The 14,911-nt window shown below is 52.9% G+C and overlaps 1 long non-coding RNA gene across 1 annotated transcript in view; it reads left to right on the forward strand.

Moving 5' to 3' along the window:
• LOC308657485 overlaps positions 1 to 14,561 on the forward strand; it is a 28,684-nt gene extending 14,123 nt beyond the window's left edge. Inside the window, exons 2-3 of the long non-coding RNA XR_014023944.1 lie at positions 8,432 to 8,586; positions 13,489 to 14,561. This is a non-coding gene — a long non-coding RNA (uncharacterized lncRNA). The remainder of the gene's footprint in view (positions 1 to 8,431; positions 8,587 to 13,488) is intronic.
• The last annotated feature ends 350 nt before the right edge of the window (positions 14,562 to 14,911 follow it).

The raw sequence follows: 14,911 nt of genomic DNA on the forward strand, positions 1-14,911 counted from the left end.
TGTTCCCAGGGGTGCTCTACCATTGAACTACATCCCCAGTACCACCCCTCCCTGCCTTTTAAATTTGAGATAGGATCTCTATAAATTACCAAGGCTGGCCTCAAACTGGCCTCAACTTCTTGAGTCACTGGGATTACAGGTGTGCACCACCAGGTCTGGCTACACATAGATATTTAAAAGTTTGAACTTCAGAGGCCAAAAAAAACAGAGTTGGAATCCTATTTTTGGGAGAGGGGCTACTGGGAATTGAACTCTTTATCACTGAGCTACATCCCAGGTCCTTTTTTTATTTGTCTTGAGACACTATCTCACTAAGTTGCTGAAAGCTGGCCTGGAACTTATCATCCTCCTCATTACAGGTGGGTACTACCACACCCAGCGTGGAATACTGTTGTGACACTCACGGGGTGTATGACCTTCACGGGGTTGTTGTGACTAATGAGAAAATTCTTGCATTAAAACTGAAACATCCCTCTGTGTGAGTGCTGTGTCTGCTGGGCCTTGTGCAGTGGAGGGCTCGGGGTTGTTGGAGCAGCTGCCACAGGGTCCATGGGTGAGAGCATATTCACCTGCCGCACTGGTGACAATGTCGGGTGGGGCACCAGGCTTTGCAGCTGGGTTGGGCAGAGGGCCTGCTGGAGCCAGAGGGAGGGTGGAGGCAGAAGCTCAGGGTCTTCAGGGGAGGCTTCTGGGGTGGGGAGGAGGGACCTAAGCTGGGGCAGAGAGCAGGGCAGGACCTGCTTGGCTAAAGAGGGGCTGAGGTCAGATGTGTCCTTCGGGAGGCAGTCCTGATGCAGAGTGCTCCTGTAGATGGGAGAATACTGCAGCCAACCGACCTCAGGCTCATGGGAGCAGCAGGAGAGGAGTCCAGGAGTCTGCAAGGCCGGGCTACGGAGAGCCTGTGGCCGAGCTCCAGCTTGCAGCTTAATGGGGAGCCATTACGGGTTTCAGCTCAGGGGTGACCGGGGCAGGCAGGAGAGGAGGGTCCAGCAACCAGACCTTACAACAGAAGGAAGTTGGTGGCTGATTGTTCCATGCAGGAGGAAGAGCAAGGGGCTGTCAGGCAGAGCAGGGGTGGAGGGATGATACTGTCCCTCGAGAGGGACCTCACCGAAGTCTATAGATGGTGCCGTTCCTGAATTGTTGCCAGGAAGGTAACCGATAAGTATAGTTTAGAAACCCTGGAGCGATTTAACATAGCTGCAGTTTCCAAGATTGCAATCAGTTTCTAGTCATTCATTTTTATTGTCTGTTCTTAAAGTATTGATCCAAAAAAGATTCTTTTTTTTTTTTTTTAAATGTCCCTCACCCCAGTGAGCTGGAGAAGCTCCAGTCTAGATGGATGCTGGTGTCCAGGGAGGGCAGTGAGTCAGAGAGGCAGTAGGTGGGCATGCAGGTGGCTACGTATATACTGGAGGGACCTGGGACTGGTCAGGGGATCAGAGTGATCATGGGTAGCTGACCCCGGCCACCCATCCCCTGGCAATTCATCCAGCAACTACTCATCAAGTGCGTCCTCGGTGCCAGGCCAGGCACCACGCACACGTTGGGAAGATAGAAGAGAGTGGGCCAGACCTGTCCCTGTCCCTCGAGCTGCCACCTTCTTGCTCCGCTCCCAAGGGATCTGGCCAGAAGGGAAATGTGAACTTGGCTCCTGGAGGAGCAGAGAGAGGGGCCCGGAAGCGCTCTTCCAAGTGGCCCACCCCTCCCCCAAGCCCTCAGGAAGGGCCTGGCTCAGGCAGAGGGGAGGCAGGGCTCAGGACTAGGGCCAGCAGCTGTGGGCCCAGCTCTGCCACTCTGCCTGTTCTGTGACCCTGGGCAAGTTGGTCACCTCTCAGCTCCAGCTTCCTCCGCTGTACCACAGGTGACCTTAGAACTGAAACGAACGAGACCCTGATTACAGGAAGCTCCGTCAGCCTTCTGGGTGTCTGCTCTAGCTTCTTCTGGGCTTCTGGAAGGAACCTGGTCTTCCTGGTTCAGCGCTCCATTTTACAGTGAATAAACTGAACCCTAAAAAGGGGAGGGGAGGCCGGGCACAGGGGCACATGCCTGTAATCCCAGCGGCTCAGGAGGCTGAGGCAGGAGGATTTTAAGTTTGAGGCCAGCCTCGGCAACTTAGCAAGGCCCTAAGTAACTTAGTAAGACCTTGTCTCCAAGTGAAAAATAAGAGGGCTGGGGATGTGGCTCCATGGTTAAGCGCCCCCGGGTTCCTTCCCTGGTACCAAAAGTAAATAAATAAATAAGGGAGGCGATGTGGTTGAGGTGGGCAACGTGAGCAGCGAGTGGGCTGTGAGGTCCCAGGGGAGGGACAGTCCCAGAGCTGCTGGGTGGGACGTGTCTCCAGCAAGCCCCCAGCCCAGCCTCGCTAGGTCTGATGGCACCAGCTCAGGCCCCGAGCCTGCACTTCTCACCTGACAAGTCAGAGAGAGAGTAGGCTTGGGACAGGCAGAGCCCTGGGGACAGAAGGTAGCCCAGGCAGCAAGGTCCCCCTGCAGGGACTGGTGTTCAGAGACAAGACCCTGGCCTGTGAGGATGAGCTGGAAGAAGGCAGGCCCTGGCAGCCAGGATCTGGGAAGAGGGCAAGCCCTGCGGGAGGAGGGCGGCCATGGGTGCTGAGCCGGAGGAGGGAGGAGGCAGGGACCAGAGGGTGGGCCGGGCTCTCTGTCTCCAACACCTGCCTCCACAGCTGCAGAGCCAGAAGGAGCAGTGCCACCCAGGGTTGGGCGCAGGGCGAATGCACAGTAGGTACCCCCGGCAGAGGTCCAGAGGCTCTGTCCCCACAGGGTCCCAGAGCTGCGGGGCAGGCACAGCCCTCCTCATGGCTCAACGCCTGAGGGAGGAAGAGGGCAGTTAAAACTAGTTATGATGGCCACGTTGGTCCTGGCCACGTCGGTCCTGAGGATGCTGTCCAGCATGACCCCTTTGCCTGGTCAGGGGGATCGGAGGTCTCCACAGAGTGCACCCTGCTTCCCTCCGAGCTCTGCGGGTTCTCTCCTGGCTTCCTCCTGGCACACCTGGGAGCCTCGGCCCCTGGGCTCCAGCCCGGCCCCGCCTCCTTTAGGGTGGAGCCACCTGCGGCTGGGCGCCCTCAGACCCAGGCGGGAAGCACTCTTGGTCCCCAAGGGTTGTCATCCCTGGAGTTGGGCACGGATGGGGCTTGGACTCCAGATGCTGGGAGGAGTCTAGTTGTAGATTCCGGTGTGACCAGAAGCTGTGACCAGGTCCCCAACTTGGCCTTGGTGAGAGGTGGCAGAGAGTGCTGATTAAGGGCACAGGCTGTAGAGCCAGGTCACCGCCAGGCTGAATAACCTTGGGCACGCTTAACTGCCCCGTGTCTGTTTCCTCATCTATAAAAATGGGGGTGACGATAGTGACACTTCTGGGGGGTTACTGTGATCTGTGGAAAGCGTTTAGACCGGACGTTGGTCTTCAGAACATTCCTTCGATGAGTGTTCATTGAACACCTGCTACGCTCAGGCCCTCAGGCCAATCCGCGAGCCGCTGCAGCTGAGGGGAGCCCACAGGGACCAGCATCAAGACGCTTTTTATTGTATGATACAGGGGAGGGTCATGAGGGACCGAGTGTCAGGAGCCAAGAGAAGAGTGGCAGGGGTCTGAGGCAGGCCCCTCCGAGACCTCAAGCTGCTGGGCAGTTGGGCACAGGGGTACCTGGGAAGAACATTCCAGAAAGAGGAAACAGCTAGTACAGAGAATCCAGGGGGCAATGTGGCCAGGGCACACAGGGACAGCAGGAGGTCAGGGTGACTGGAATGGAGGGAGCCAGGGGGGTGTGGTGGGAGAAGAGATCAGAGAGGCCACCAGGTGGTCACTGTGTGACTTGAGCTTTTACTGTGAGGGCAGAGTGGCCACCGAGGCTGGGAGCAGGGCCAGCCAGGATCTGACCGACATGCTCGAAGGACCCCTGCTCTGCTCCCCAGTGGAGAGTGGCTCGAGGGTCAGGACAGGAGGGGCCAAGCCAGTGAGGAGGCTCCAGGGCCACTCAGAAGGGAGGTGGCTGCAGGGGCGGGGCAAGAAGTCCACAGATTCCTGGTTAGGTTTGTTTGTGCTGGGATCCAACCCGGGTGCTCTACCCCAGCTACCTTCCTGGAATTTCTGTTTTTTCTTTTGAGACAGGGTCTCCCTGAAGTGTCCAGGCTGGCCTCCAACTTGCAATCCCCCTGCCTCCATCTCACAAGTAGCTGGGATTAGGGGTGGGTCTGGCTTTGAAAATGACTTTTTGAACAGCTTCACGGAGGCACGGTTGACACAAACAGAGGAGTTTGACACGTGGACACACATGCGACACCATCGCCTCGATAAAGTAATGGACATCTCCATCGCCCCCAATTTTCTTTGCCCCTTGGTAATCCCTTCCTCCGTCCCTCCCTCCACCCCATTCCCAGGCAACCACTGAACTGCTTTGTCACTGTGGATTAATTTATCTAAATGGAATCATACCGTGTGTACTTGGGGGCGGGGATCTGGCTTCTCTCCTCCAACATAATTGTTTTGAGATTCATCAGTGTGTGTATCCGTGGCTTTTCTTTTTATTACACAAGAATATCTCACTGTATGGAGAGACCGAGGTTTGTTTATGCTGTTGATGGACGTCTGGGTTGTTTCCAGGTTTGGCTGTTACGAAGAAAACTGCTGTGAACTTTCATGTACAAGTCGCGTGGACACACGATTTCATTTCTCCTGGGTAAACACCTAGGAGTGGAACGGGGTGGGTCAGAGGGGAAGTATATTTGACTTCTTAGGAAACTCAAGCTGTTTTCCAAAGTGACTGAGCACTTTCACATTTCCACCCGCAGGGTATAAGGTGTTCCTGTTCCTCCACGTGCTGGATGAGCCCGGGGTGGACAGTCTGGTAAACAGCAGCCATTCTAATAAGTCCGGTGTGGCTTCTCACGTGTTTTTTTTTTTTTTTTTTAATATTTATTTAAGTATCTTTACTTTTAGGTGGATACATTAGTTTCTTTTTATGTGGTGCGGAGGATGGAACCCAGTGCCTCATGCATGCTAGGTGAGCACTCTACCACTGAGCCACCACCCCAGCCCCTCACGTGGTTTTAATTTGCATTTCGCCAGTAGCGGATCATTCTGAGCCTCTTCTCAGGAGCTTATTTGCCGTCTATATGTCTTCTTTGGTGACACATCTCTGCAAATCTTTTGCCCATTTTAGAAACTAGGTTGTATGTGTTATTGTTTTGAGTCCTTCACGTATTCAGATAGACATTTTACAGATACTTTCTCCAAGTCTTTGGTTTGTCTTTTCACTTTTTGGATGGTGTCTTTTGAAGAGCAAATGTTTTTAAAATTGATGAAGTCCAGTTTATCATTTTTTTTCTCTTTTGTACATTGTGCATTTAATGTTGTAAATAGGAAATCTTTGTCTATAATATTCTAAATGTTTTCTCCTATATTTTTTTCTTCTAAAAGTCTTACAGTCTTAGATTTTCCATGTATGTGTGTGATGCATTTAGAGTTAATTTTTTTCTTGTATTTGTATTTCTTGTATTTTTTTTTTTTTGGTCGAAAAGCAGTTGACTATCTGTGCAATTCTCTTCTTGGGTTCTCTATTTGTCCATTGATCTTTCTTCATGCCAATACTACACCATCTTGATTATTGTAGTTTTGTAAGTCTTGGGATCAGGTAGTGTAAGTCCTCCAATTTTGTGGTTCTTCTTCAAAACTGTTTAGACTATTCTAGATGTTTGTGTTCCCAGACAAACTTCAGAAACCAGCTTGTCATTTTCTATAAAAATTTTTTTTTGCTTTTTTTTTAAACAGATATTGGATTTAATCTGTAGAACAATTTGGGGAAATTGATATTTTAAGAATATTTGACATATTCTTATTTTATAGATTTCATGGATAAGTCTTCAAATCTTTTATTAAATCTATCCCTAAGCATTTGATATTTTTATGTGACTTTAACTGATAAGTTTTCTTGTTTTAATTTTTGAAATAATTTCAAATTTTTAGAAGCATTCATAGAGACAGTACAAAAAGTTCCCTATATCCTTTACCCAGGTTTTTCTAATGTTAATATCTTATATATAACTACAATGCAATTACCAAAGCTAAGAAATTAGCATTGGTTGATGTACTATCAAGTAACCCATAGACTCATTCAAATTTCCACTAATTTCAGTTTTTTTTTTTCCAGGTCATAAGCCACAATCCCACCTGGCCTTTAGTTTTCATGTCTCCTAGTCTCCTCCAACCTGGTTGTTGTTATTTTGTTTATTTTCCCTCTCCCTCTCCCTCTCCCTCTCCCTCTCCCTCTCCCTCTCCCTCTCCCTCTCCCTCTCCCCCTCCCCTCTCCCCCTCTCCCCCTCTCTCTCTCCCCCTCCCCCTCCCCCCTCCCTCCCTCCCTCCCCCCCCCTCCCTCCCTCCCTCCCTCTCTCTCTCTCTCTCTCTCTCTCTCTCTCTCTCTCTCTCTCTCTCTCGTGTGTGTGTGTGTGTGTGTGTGTGTGTGTGTGTGTGTCTGCTCCTAGGGTTAAAACCAGGGCCTGGTGCATGCTAGGCAAGTGCTCTACCCCTGAGCTACACCCCTGCCCTCCAATAATCTGCGGACAGTTTCCCAATAGCCTTTCCTTGTGTTTCAGGACCTTGTCAGTTTTGAAGAATTAGGCATTTTGTAGCATGTTCCTATTTTTTTTTCGGTTATTTTCTCCTAATTAGATTGAAGGTGTGGAATTGTTTTGTTCTTTTTCTTTCTGTTCCTCACCCCCAGGGGTACCCAGCATTTTTTATTTTCAGTCACAGGTCTCATTAAGTTGCTGAGGATGGTCTCAAACTTTTGATCCTCTTGCCTCAGCCTCCTGGGATACTGGGATCACAGACATGTGCCACTGCACCTGCCGGAAGGTGTGGATTTGGGGGAAGAATACCACAGCAGGGTATTGTCGTTGCATTTTCTTAGGGGCATAGGTACTGCCGTATCTTATTAATGGTGGTGGCAACCCTGGCTGCTTAATTAAGGTGCTGTCTGCCTGGGACTTCCCCATAAAGACAATATTTTCATATTCTATTTGTTAGAAGTGAGGGTCAAAGGCCCATTCATACTCAAGGAAATGGGAATGAAGCTCCACTTCTGGCCTGGCAGGGTTTATTCTAGGCTTCCTGTATCACTTACTTATACTGTCTTTCTCCAACAACAAGAAACCTGGCTCCCACTATTTATGATTTACCCATTTGTTCAATCTTAATATACATGTAAAACGGCATCATAGTGCGTCAGAAATAGACCTACCAACTGGCATACAGCATTCGTGTATAGTTCTTTTTGCTATTAACCTCCTGAGTCTAGATAAAAACCACTGTCCGGTTATTTAGATCATCTCTTTGTTTCTCTACCTTCCTCAGTGTCATTATGACATACATCTATAATACAAATTTATCTCTCAATATTTCATATTTTGTTATGAATTTAAATATTTAAAAAAAATTGGGCTGGGGGCGCTGGGGATGTGGCTCAAGTGGTAGCGCACTCACCTGGCATGCACAGGGCACTGGATTCGATCCTCAGCACCACATAAAAATAAAGATGTTGTGTCCACTGAAAACTAAAAATAAATATTAAAAAATTCTTTCTCTTTCTCTCTCTAAAAAAAAAAATTAGGCTGGGGATGTGGCTCAAACGGTAGCGCACTTGCCTGGCATGCGCAGGGCACTGGGTTCGATCCTCAGCACCACATAAAAATAAGATAAAGATGTTGTGTCCACCAAAAACTAAAAAATAAATATTAAAAAATTCTCTCTCTCTCTCTCCCTCTCCCTTTTTAAAAAATTATTTTGCTTGTTACTTGTGTATAGAAATGTAATTGGCTTTTGTATATTGACCTCATATCTTACAAGCCTGCTAAACTCACTTTTACTGATATATTAGTTATAGTTGTTTTTGTAGATTATTTCAATGTTCTAGGTAGATGATTATGTTTTCTGTGAATAAATATAGTATTGCTCCTTTCTTTCCATTCTCGGGCTTTTTATTTCATTTTCTTGCCTTATCACACTGTCTAGGACTTCTAGTACAATGTTGAATGGAAATGAAATTGGACATTCTAGATGTGCTTTGAAGGTTGATTGACAGGATTTTCTAAAGGACTGAAAGTTAGTGATTATTTGGAATACCAACCTCCTATTAGAGAAAGAGGCAGTGACTACAGTGGGCATGGTGGGGATGATTTATGGGGAGCAGAGAGGTGGTCAGGGTATTGTCAAGAGTCCCCCTGCTCAGCAGAGATGAGAGGTGGTTGAACAAGAAACTTTCCTGAGTCTTCCTTCTAACAGTATGGTCTTAAATATGAAGGGGCCAAGAGAATTTTATATTTAAGGAAAAGTGACATGTAGAAGCCTAATTTGGGATCAGCCCTTAAAAAGATTGCTATCATTCCCCTTTCTCTCAATCCCAAATTTCTAGTTTTAGGTTCCTCTTCCCAAAGCAATTGAATGGATAGGAGATTCCTGGATTTGAAGTTAGGCCTGGATTGGAATCCTGGCTCTGTAAATGTGAGCTACGTGACCTGAGGGAAGTCCCAGCCTCAGTTGCTCACCTGTGGGAGCCATGAATCAAAGGTAAGGTGGTTATGAGAATCCACAATAACAGTAGCTACACCTGTCGAACCTGACCATCTGCCGGACTCTGTTCTCAGTACTTTGTGTCCATTCATTTAATTTTCCAAAGTACCCTGTGAGATAGGGATTTTGGCCTCCATTTTACAGCGAGGGAGCTGTGGAGAGGTTCTCAGCCCCCAAGTGGTAGAGGAGGACGTCCGCTGGGAACTGCCTGTCATGCTTTTGCTCAAGCATCACCTCTTGTTGGAACTCTTCCCTGTGTCCTCTCCACTCCCAGTCCAGTGCCAGCAGTGCCCACTCTGCTTCCCTGGGCTCTCTCTCACTCATCACCCACATTAGGGACTCCATATTGTCCTCCTCATACCCATCAGGGCATTGGCAAATCACTTTTGCCCTCAAATGCAGAACTGGGGCTACAGCCTGCGTCACCATCTTGCTGACCCAACGTGGGCTGTGGCCATACCCTTATGGGTCACTAAGAAGACCCCCTCCAATGAGACCTCCCTCCATGGGGAAGAAGCCCAGCCTGAAGGAATCTGGGAGCCCACTCCTCCCTCCGCACGGTGGGCCCCAGGATGCTCCAGGAAGTGCTGTGCTTGACACCAGCCCCCAGGCGCCACCTCTCAGAGAAGGGACCATTGTGTCCGAAGGGTTAAGGAGGGATGTAAGGAAGGGGCCCTTTAGCCATGATGCCCTCTGACCTTTTATAAATCAGAGGGGCTGGGGGCAAAGGGGCTGCTTGGCAGGACTTGGTGGGGTGGGGGCTTAGAAGCAGCTGCGCGCGACGTTGACATTGTTCCCACCATTCTAAGTGCAACAAATCCCTCTATTGTGTTCCTGGTTTATCTGGTTCCTCTTGTTTATGAGCAGGGCTCCTTTGGCAGCGGTTCCAGCCCTGGGCGGGTGGAAAGAGTGCTGGCACGCACCGCGGGGGGAGGGGGCGGGAGGGGGCTGCTGTCAATGCCGGCATTGTCCCCGTGCTTTTTGTTTTACTGTAATGACATGTTGGAAGAGAGAGAGAGAGGGGTAAAAAAAAAAAAAAAGACAAGAGCTGGGGAGGGAAGAGAGGGCAGCAAAGAAAGAGCCGAGAGGGCCCTGGTGTGGATTGATGTCTGGGCCCGGGCGGATGTGCCGGCAGCTGGGCAGCCGGGCTGGATGGAACCAGGCCGGGGTGCCCGGGGGGTGGTGCGAGGGGCCAGCCAGCCCCCCACACCAGCCTCTGCCGCCTGGCACCAGGTCCCCCCATCATCCTCCGTCTCTCCTGAGGCAGCTGTGGTCTGCACTGAGGGGGCGGTGCCAGGGTCTGGGGTCCGCATCCTGACGTGGCCCTGCCTGGCTGTGCCACCCAAGGCAGCCTTTGCTTGTCTTGGTGTCCAAGGTCTGTGAGGCGGGTGCTGAGGGAGAGAGCTGTGCTGGCATTTTGGAAAGGCTGTGCAGCCTCCACAGTTTCGGGGCTGCACTTCTGAGCCTCGGTGGAGTAGGGGACACAGCTGGGCTAGAGCCTGAACTGCCCCCACTGTGATCGTGCCCAGTGCCAGCTTGGCCCTGGGAGCCTTGTCTCCCATCTGGGCTGGGACGGGGTGGGGAGGAGGGAAGAGCCCTGGTTCTGCCTGGCTCTGCCGAGGGCTCCCAGGTGGCTCCCCGTCTCTGACTGGGGCTCTCCCTCCTCAGGTGACCGACTTGAGTGTCCCTCCAAATCTGACGCCCTGGACTGTATCCAGGTGGGGAAGAGCTCAGGGCCTCTGAAGTCACGAAGCCCTTTGACATCTTAGTGCTGGGGGCCCCTCTGAGGTCAGAGGCCTCTCCCTGCCACTTCCTGCAGGTCTCTCTGTAGCACCAGCCAACAAGTCATCCGCCTCTGCTGGCATGCCTCCAGGGACGCGAGCTCCTAGCTCCTCACGCGGCCCACGCTGTCTTGCCCGGCCTGCACTTTGGGAAGTTCTTTCTGAACTTTGTTTCCCTGTTGCTTCTATTTTGGGTTCCACTTGCATCCCGTGGAATCACATGACCAAATTGAGCCTCCCCGAGAATCAGTTTCCCCATCTGTGAAATGGGAACAGCTGTCTCCTGCTCCCCTGCCCCCAGCAGCCCATCACGTGGTCTGTGGGGTTTCTCCAGAGGCCCCCAGGTCTCACTAGGAGTCTGCGGTCCTGGGAACAGGGTGTAGGACAGGGCAGAGTTTTCTGAAGGGACTGGCTTCGGGTCAGGAAGCAGGTGATAGGCAGGGTGAGGGCTCAGGACTCAGGATGTGGTTACATCAGGGCTCATTCTAGGATCCGTGCTCCATCTGGGATCAAGATCTCGGTCCAGGTTTCGACCAGAACCCGGGCTTGCTCAGTCTGTCGCTGGAGTCATGTTCATTCTGGGAGAGGGTAAGGGTTCAGCCTGGATCAAGGCTGAGGTTCGGCCACGTGAAGATCTAGGCTAGAGGAGGATCAGAGCTGTGTAGGGCTTGGAACGGGGTTCAGTTTAGAAACAGTGTCAGAGAGAGGGTCGGGTTCATTCTGGATTTAGGCTAAGGGTCCAGTCTGGGTCAGGGCTCAGGCTAGGACCAAGGTAAGTGTTCATTTTTGGAGTTAGGATTAGGGTCCAGTCTGTCACCAAGATTAAGGCTGATAAGGATTTATTCTGGTTTAGGTCAGGGGTCAGGTGGGGGTCAGGGCCAGGGTTAGGCTTCAGGCTCAGGCTGGGGTCAAGTCCGCTGGCTCTCATCCAGCTTTGATGGACAGTATCTAACCAGAGTCCACCCGCGGCTGGACTGGGGTCAGGGTCCAGCTGTAGCGTGAGTCGGTACTGGTCCGAGGCTGAGTCTCTGACTCCTGGGGCAGCCCCCAGGTCGGGCTGAACTCCCGAAGGTACCTTTTGTGCAGCCGGCCCTCCTGGCCCAGCCTACCAAAGTTTTCCATGGTGGATGCCAATTCCTGGCAGTCACCTCCAGAGCTGGCAGATCCAGGGCATGCGGGGACAGACGAAGCTGGCGCACAGGAGGGTGTCACTCCTCCAGGTGACCCCTGAGGAGCTAGGTGTGGTGTGTGTGAGGGGATGCAGGGGAGACGGACCTCTGGGGGTCCAGGATGGTGTGGACAGGAGAAATCCACTGGCCTCAGGACTTCCAGAAGACTCTTGGGGTGCTTCGGGGTTGGATGGCTAATGTGAAAAAGAATGGGCCTGGAGAGAGAGGGGGTGAAAGAGGTGGGGCAGGAGAGGACAAGGTCTGGGGACATTGGCCCTGGCTCCTGAGGGTGGTGTGGGGGGGCAGGGAAGGTGTCCATTGCGGCCATTGCTGTGTTGGGGGTGATGGTGTCTGCATGTGTGTTTGGGGTACTGTGTGGTTGTGGGCAGGTCAGGATGAGGGTCGGAGGACCTCGACATCCCCCACCCCACAGCTGCTTTTCAGCCCCTGGGCTCTATCCCCTAGGGGTCTTGCCATCCCCACGTGACTGGCATCTGAACCCTGCATGACCCATCAGCTGAAAGCCTGGGACCATGGCCTGGTAGCTGGAGATGCCCAGGGAGCAGGACACCATGCAGGAAACTTGAGACCTCTCTAGGACCTGCTCGGAGGCAGCTGGTAGGGGGTGAGATTTTCAGGTTCTAAATCCTGGTTGTGACCCCTGGGGACCATATAGCTTCCTCCCCGATTGCCCAGGCAGATCCTAAACGTGGCTCTGGTAGCAAGAATCTGCCCAAGGTGAAGGGCCCAGTGGAAGGGCACTTTGGGGGGTGTCTGGGGTCAGACGGCCGTGGGGAAGAAGGGGCATCTCCTCCTTTCATGGTGAAGCCCAACAGCCCGCCACCTCAGTGGCCTGGTAAGAAGTTGGGGGGCCGGGTACAGGGGTGCACACCTGAGATCACCTGTACTCCCAGCCTCTGGGGAGGCAGAGGCAGGAGGATGGAGGCCTTGGCAGCTTGCCCTGTCACCGTGTCCTTTCTCCTCTCCTCCCTTCCCGGCCCTGCTCCCAGGACTGTGCCAGGAGACGAGCACAGGTGCAGCTCCCAGCTGCGGACTCTGCGCTTTCAGGAGCTTGGGGTCCGAGTGGCCAGAGGGTGTCAGCACCGGAGGGACCTGAGGGGTGCCCAGCCCACGCCCTCAAGTGTCACTTGCTGTGCACCTACTGAGTACCGGGCTGTTGGCTGAGCATCAGGCCACAGGGGAGAGCCCACCTGGGCCTGTCCTTAGGAGCCACTGCCGCCGGGGGCTGGGGGAGCCAGCCAGGAGGCAGGCCAGGGCCAGGGGAGTGCGTGGAGGGGGAGACAACAGGGACGACTTCTGACCCTGAGGCGTGAGCTAGGGAGGGGCCGCCGGCAGGTGCCCAGGTGCTGGGTTGGGGCCTGGAGCTGGCTGGTAGGGGCACTTGGCCCGGGGCTGCCCTTGCCCCGGGTGAGAGGAACTGCCACGAGAGAGCAGTGGGGTCAGACCCAGGCTGGCCTTGGCTCCAGGGCTCTCTGCCTTGCTGTTCCCTTGGAGAAGCTAGTGGACCTCTCTGGGCCCCAGGTTCCTCCCCTGTGAGGGGTAATCCCAGCTGTCTCTGGGGGCCCTGTGAGGAGGCTGGAGCCTCACTCCTCCAGTCTGTAAAGTGGGGCCATAGACTTCTCTGCCCCGCGGTTGGGGCAGCTGTCCGTGGTCTGTCTGATGGTGTGTCCTCCTTGGAAAGCGTGTCGGGGCACCGAGGGCCAGGATGGGCACAGAAGCCTCATTAGCTTCTGAGTGTGGGGAACAAGAATCAGATGCCGTGTTTGTTTGTGGCTTTGGTTTTTTGAGTGCTGGGGTTGGAACGCAGGGCCTGGTTTTCAGTTTTGTCTTTGTGGCGTGGGGATGGAACCGAGGGGAGGGGTCGTACTAAGTGCTGTGCCGCTGGGTTACATCTCCAGCACTTTTCTTTTTCTTTTACTTTGAAACAGGGTGCTGTTGGCCCACTCTGACCTTGAATTTGCGATCCTCCTGCCTTAGTCTCCCAACTGCTGGGATTACAGGTGTGCACCTCTGTGTCCAGCTTTCTTAGTGCAACATCTGGGTCCTGCATCTTGGACCGTGGAGGACATCTGCTCAGAGTGAGCCAGCCCCAGAGTCAGATCTCAAGTCAGAGCTGTGCACAACTCAGATAAGCTTGTTATATTACACATACTCAGAGGAGAGGCTTTCGAATAATGAGTCAAAGTAGAAAGAAAAGCACCAAGATTCTTTCTGTACCCCAGCGGGTCATTCATGTCCTCTTGGGGTGGCCCAGCCTTCTCTGAAGCTGCCTGAGCTGCAGTGGGGGTTGGGGGGGCGGGGAGGAAGCCACCAGAGCAGCCCTCCCAAGGGCAGAGGGACCTGCGCGCAGGAGCCATCTGTCTGCTCCACTGGGCACCATTCCACCTGCGCCTGGACCGGGACCGGATGTCCAGGACAGTGAAATGTGACATTGCCTCTGTAGACGGGGACATCTGTTCTACTATCAACTCCAGATTACATTGCAAGAATGCTTTCTCAAAATCTATAAAAAGAACTTCCTCATGAACCTGTCTGGGCCTGGTGCCTTTTTAAAAAAGTTTTGGTGAGCCAAGTAGGTGGAGCACACTATGATCCCTGTGACGCGGGAGGCTGAGGCAGGAGGATTGCAAGTCCGAGGCCAGCTGGGCAACTCAAAGAGACCCTGTCGCAAAATAAAGAATAAAGGGCTGGGGCTACAGCTCAGCTGGTAGAGAGCTTGCCCTGCATGCACAAGGCCTGGGTTCCACCCCCCAAAAAGAGGTGTGTGTGTTGGGGGGTAAAATAACACAACATTTCCTATTTGAGCCACGAAGTGTACAGTTCAGTGGCGTCAATTACATGCACACTGCACAGCCATCAGCACCATCGTGATCTTTCCAGCCTCCTGGAAGCACTGACTCCGTTCCGGGCTCCCAGCCCCTGATGACACCGCTCTGCTTTCTGTCCTGGTGGAGTGGCCACCGTACATCCTGAGAGTGGAGCCACCACACTTCTCCGTTGGTTTCTGGTTATTTCGCTCAGTGTGACGTCCTCCAGGTCCACCCATGTCACAGCCCGTGTCAGAGTCCCTTCTTTTTTACGGCTGAATGAATGGTCCATCCCATGGGTGGACAGTTTGTCCCCTTGCCTGTCGATGGACATGCGTCCAGGAGCCTGGTGGGCAGATGCCCGCTCTCAACTCCAGGGGCCTTGCGTAGAGAGGAGCCTTGGATGCGTTTTCCCGGTCCTGGGTGAAGGATCACGGTTCCCTGGGCTTCAGCGCGCCTTGGGGAGCCGTCTGTGGAGGTCCAGGCAAGGCTGGGGTACGGGGCAGGCAGATGGGCACACAGGGTGACAACTCGGCCGAAGTGC

This window comes from Spermophilus citellus (genome assembly GCF_964194105.1).
Source record: "Spermophilus citellus genome assembly, chromosome: 10".
Classification (NCBI taxonomy): Eukaryota; Metazoa; Chordata; class Mammalia; order Rodentia; family Sciuridae; genus Spermophilus; species Spermophilus citellus.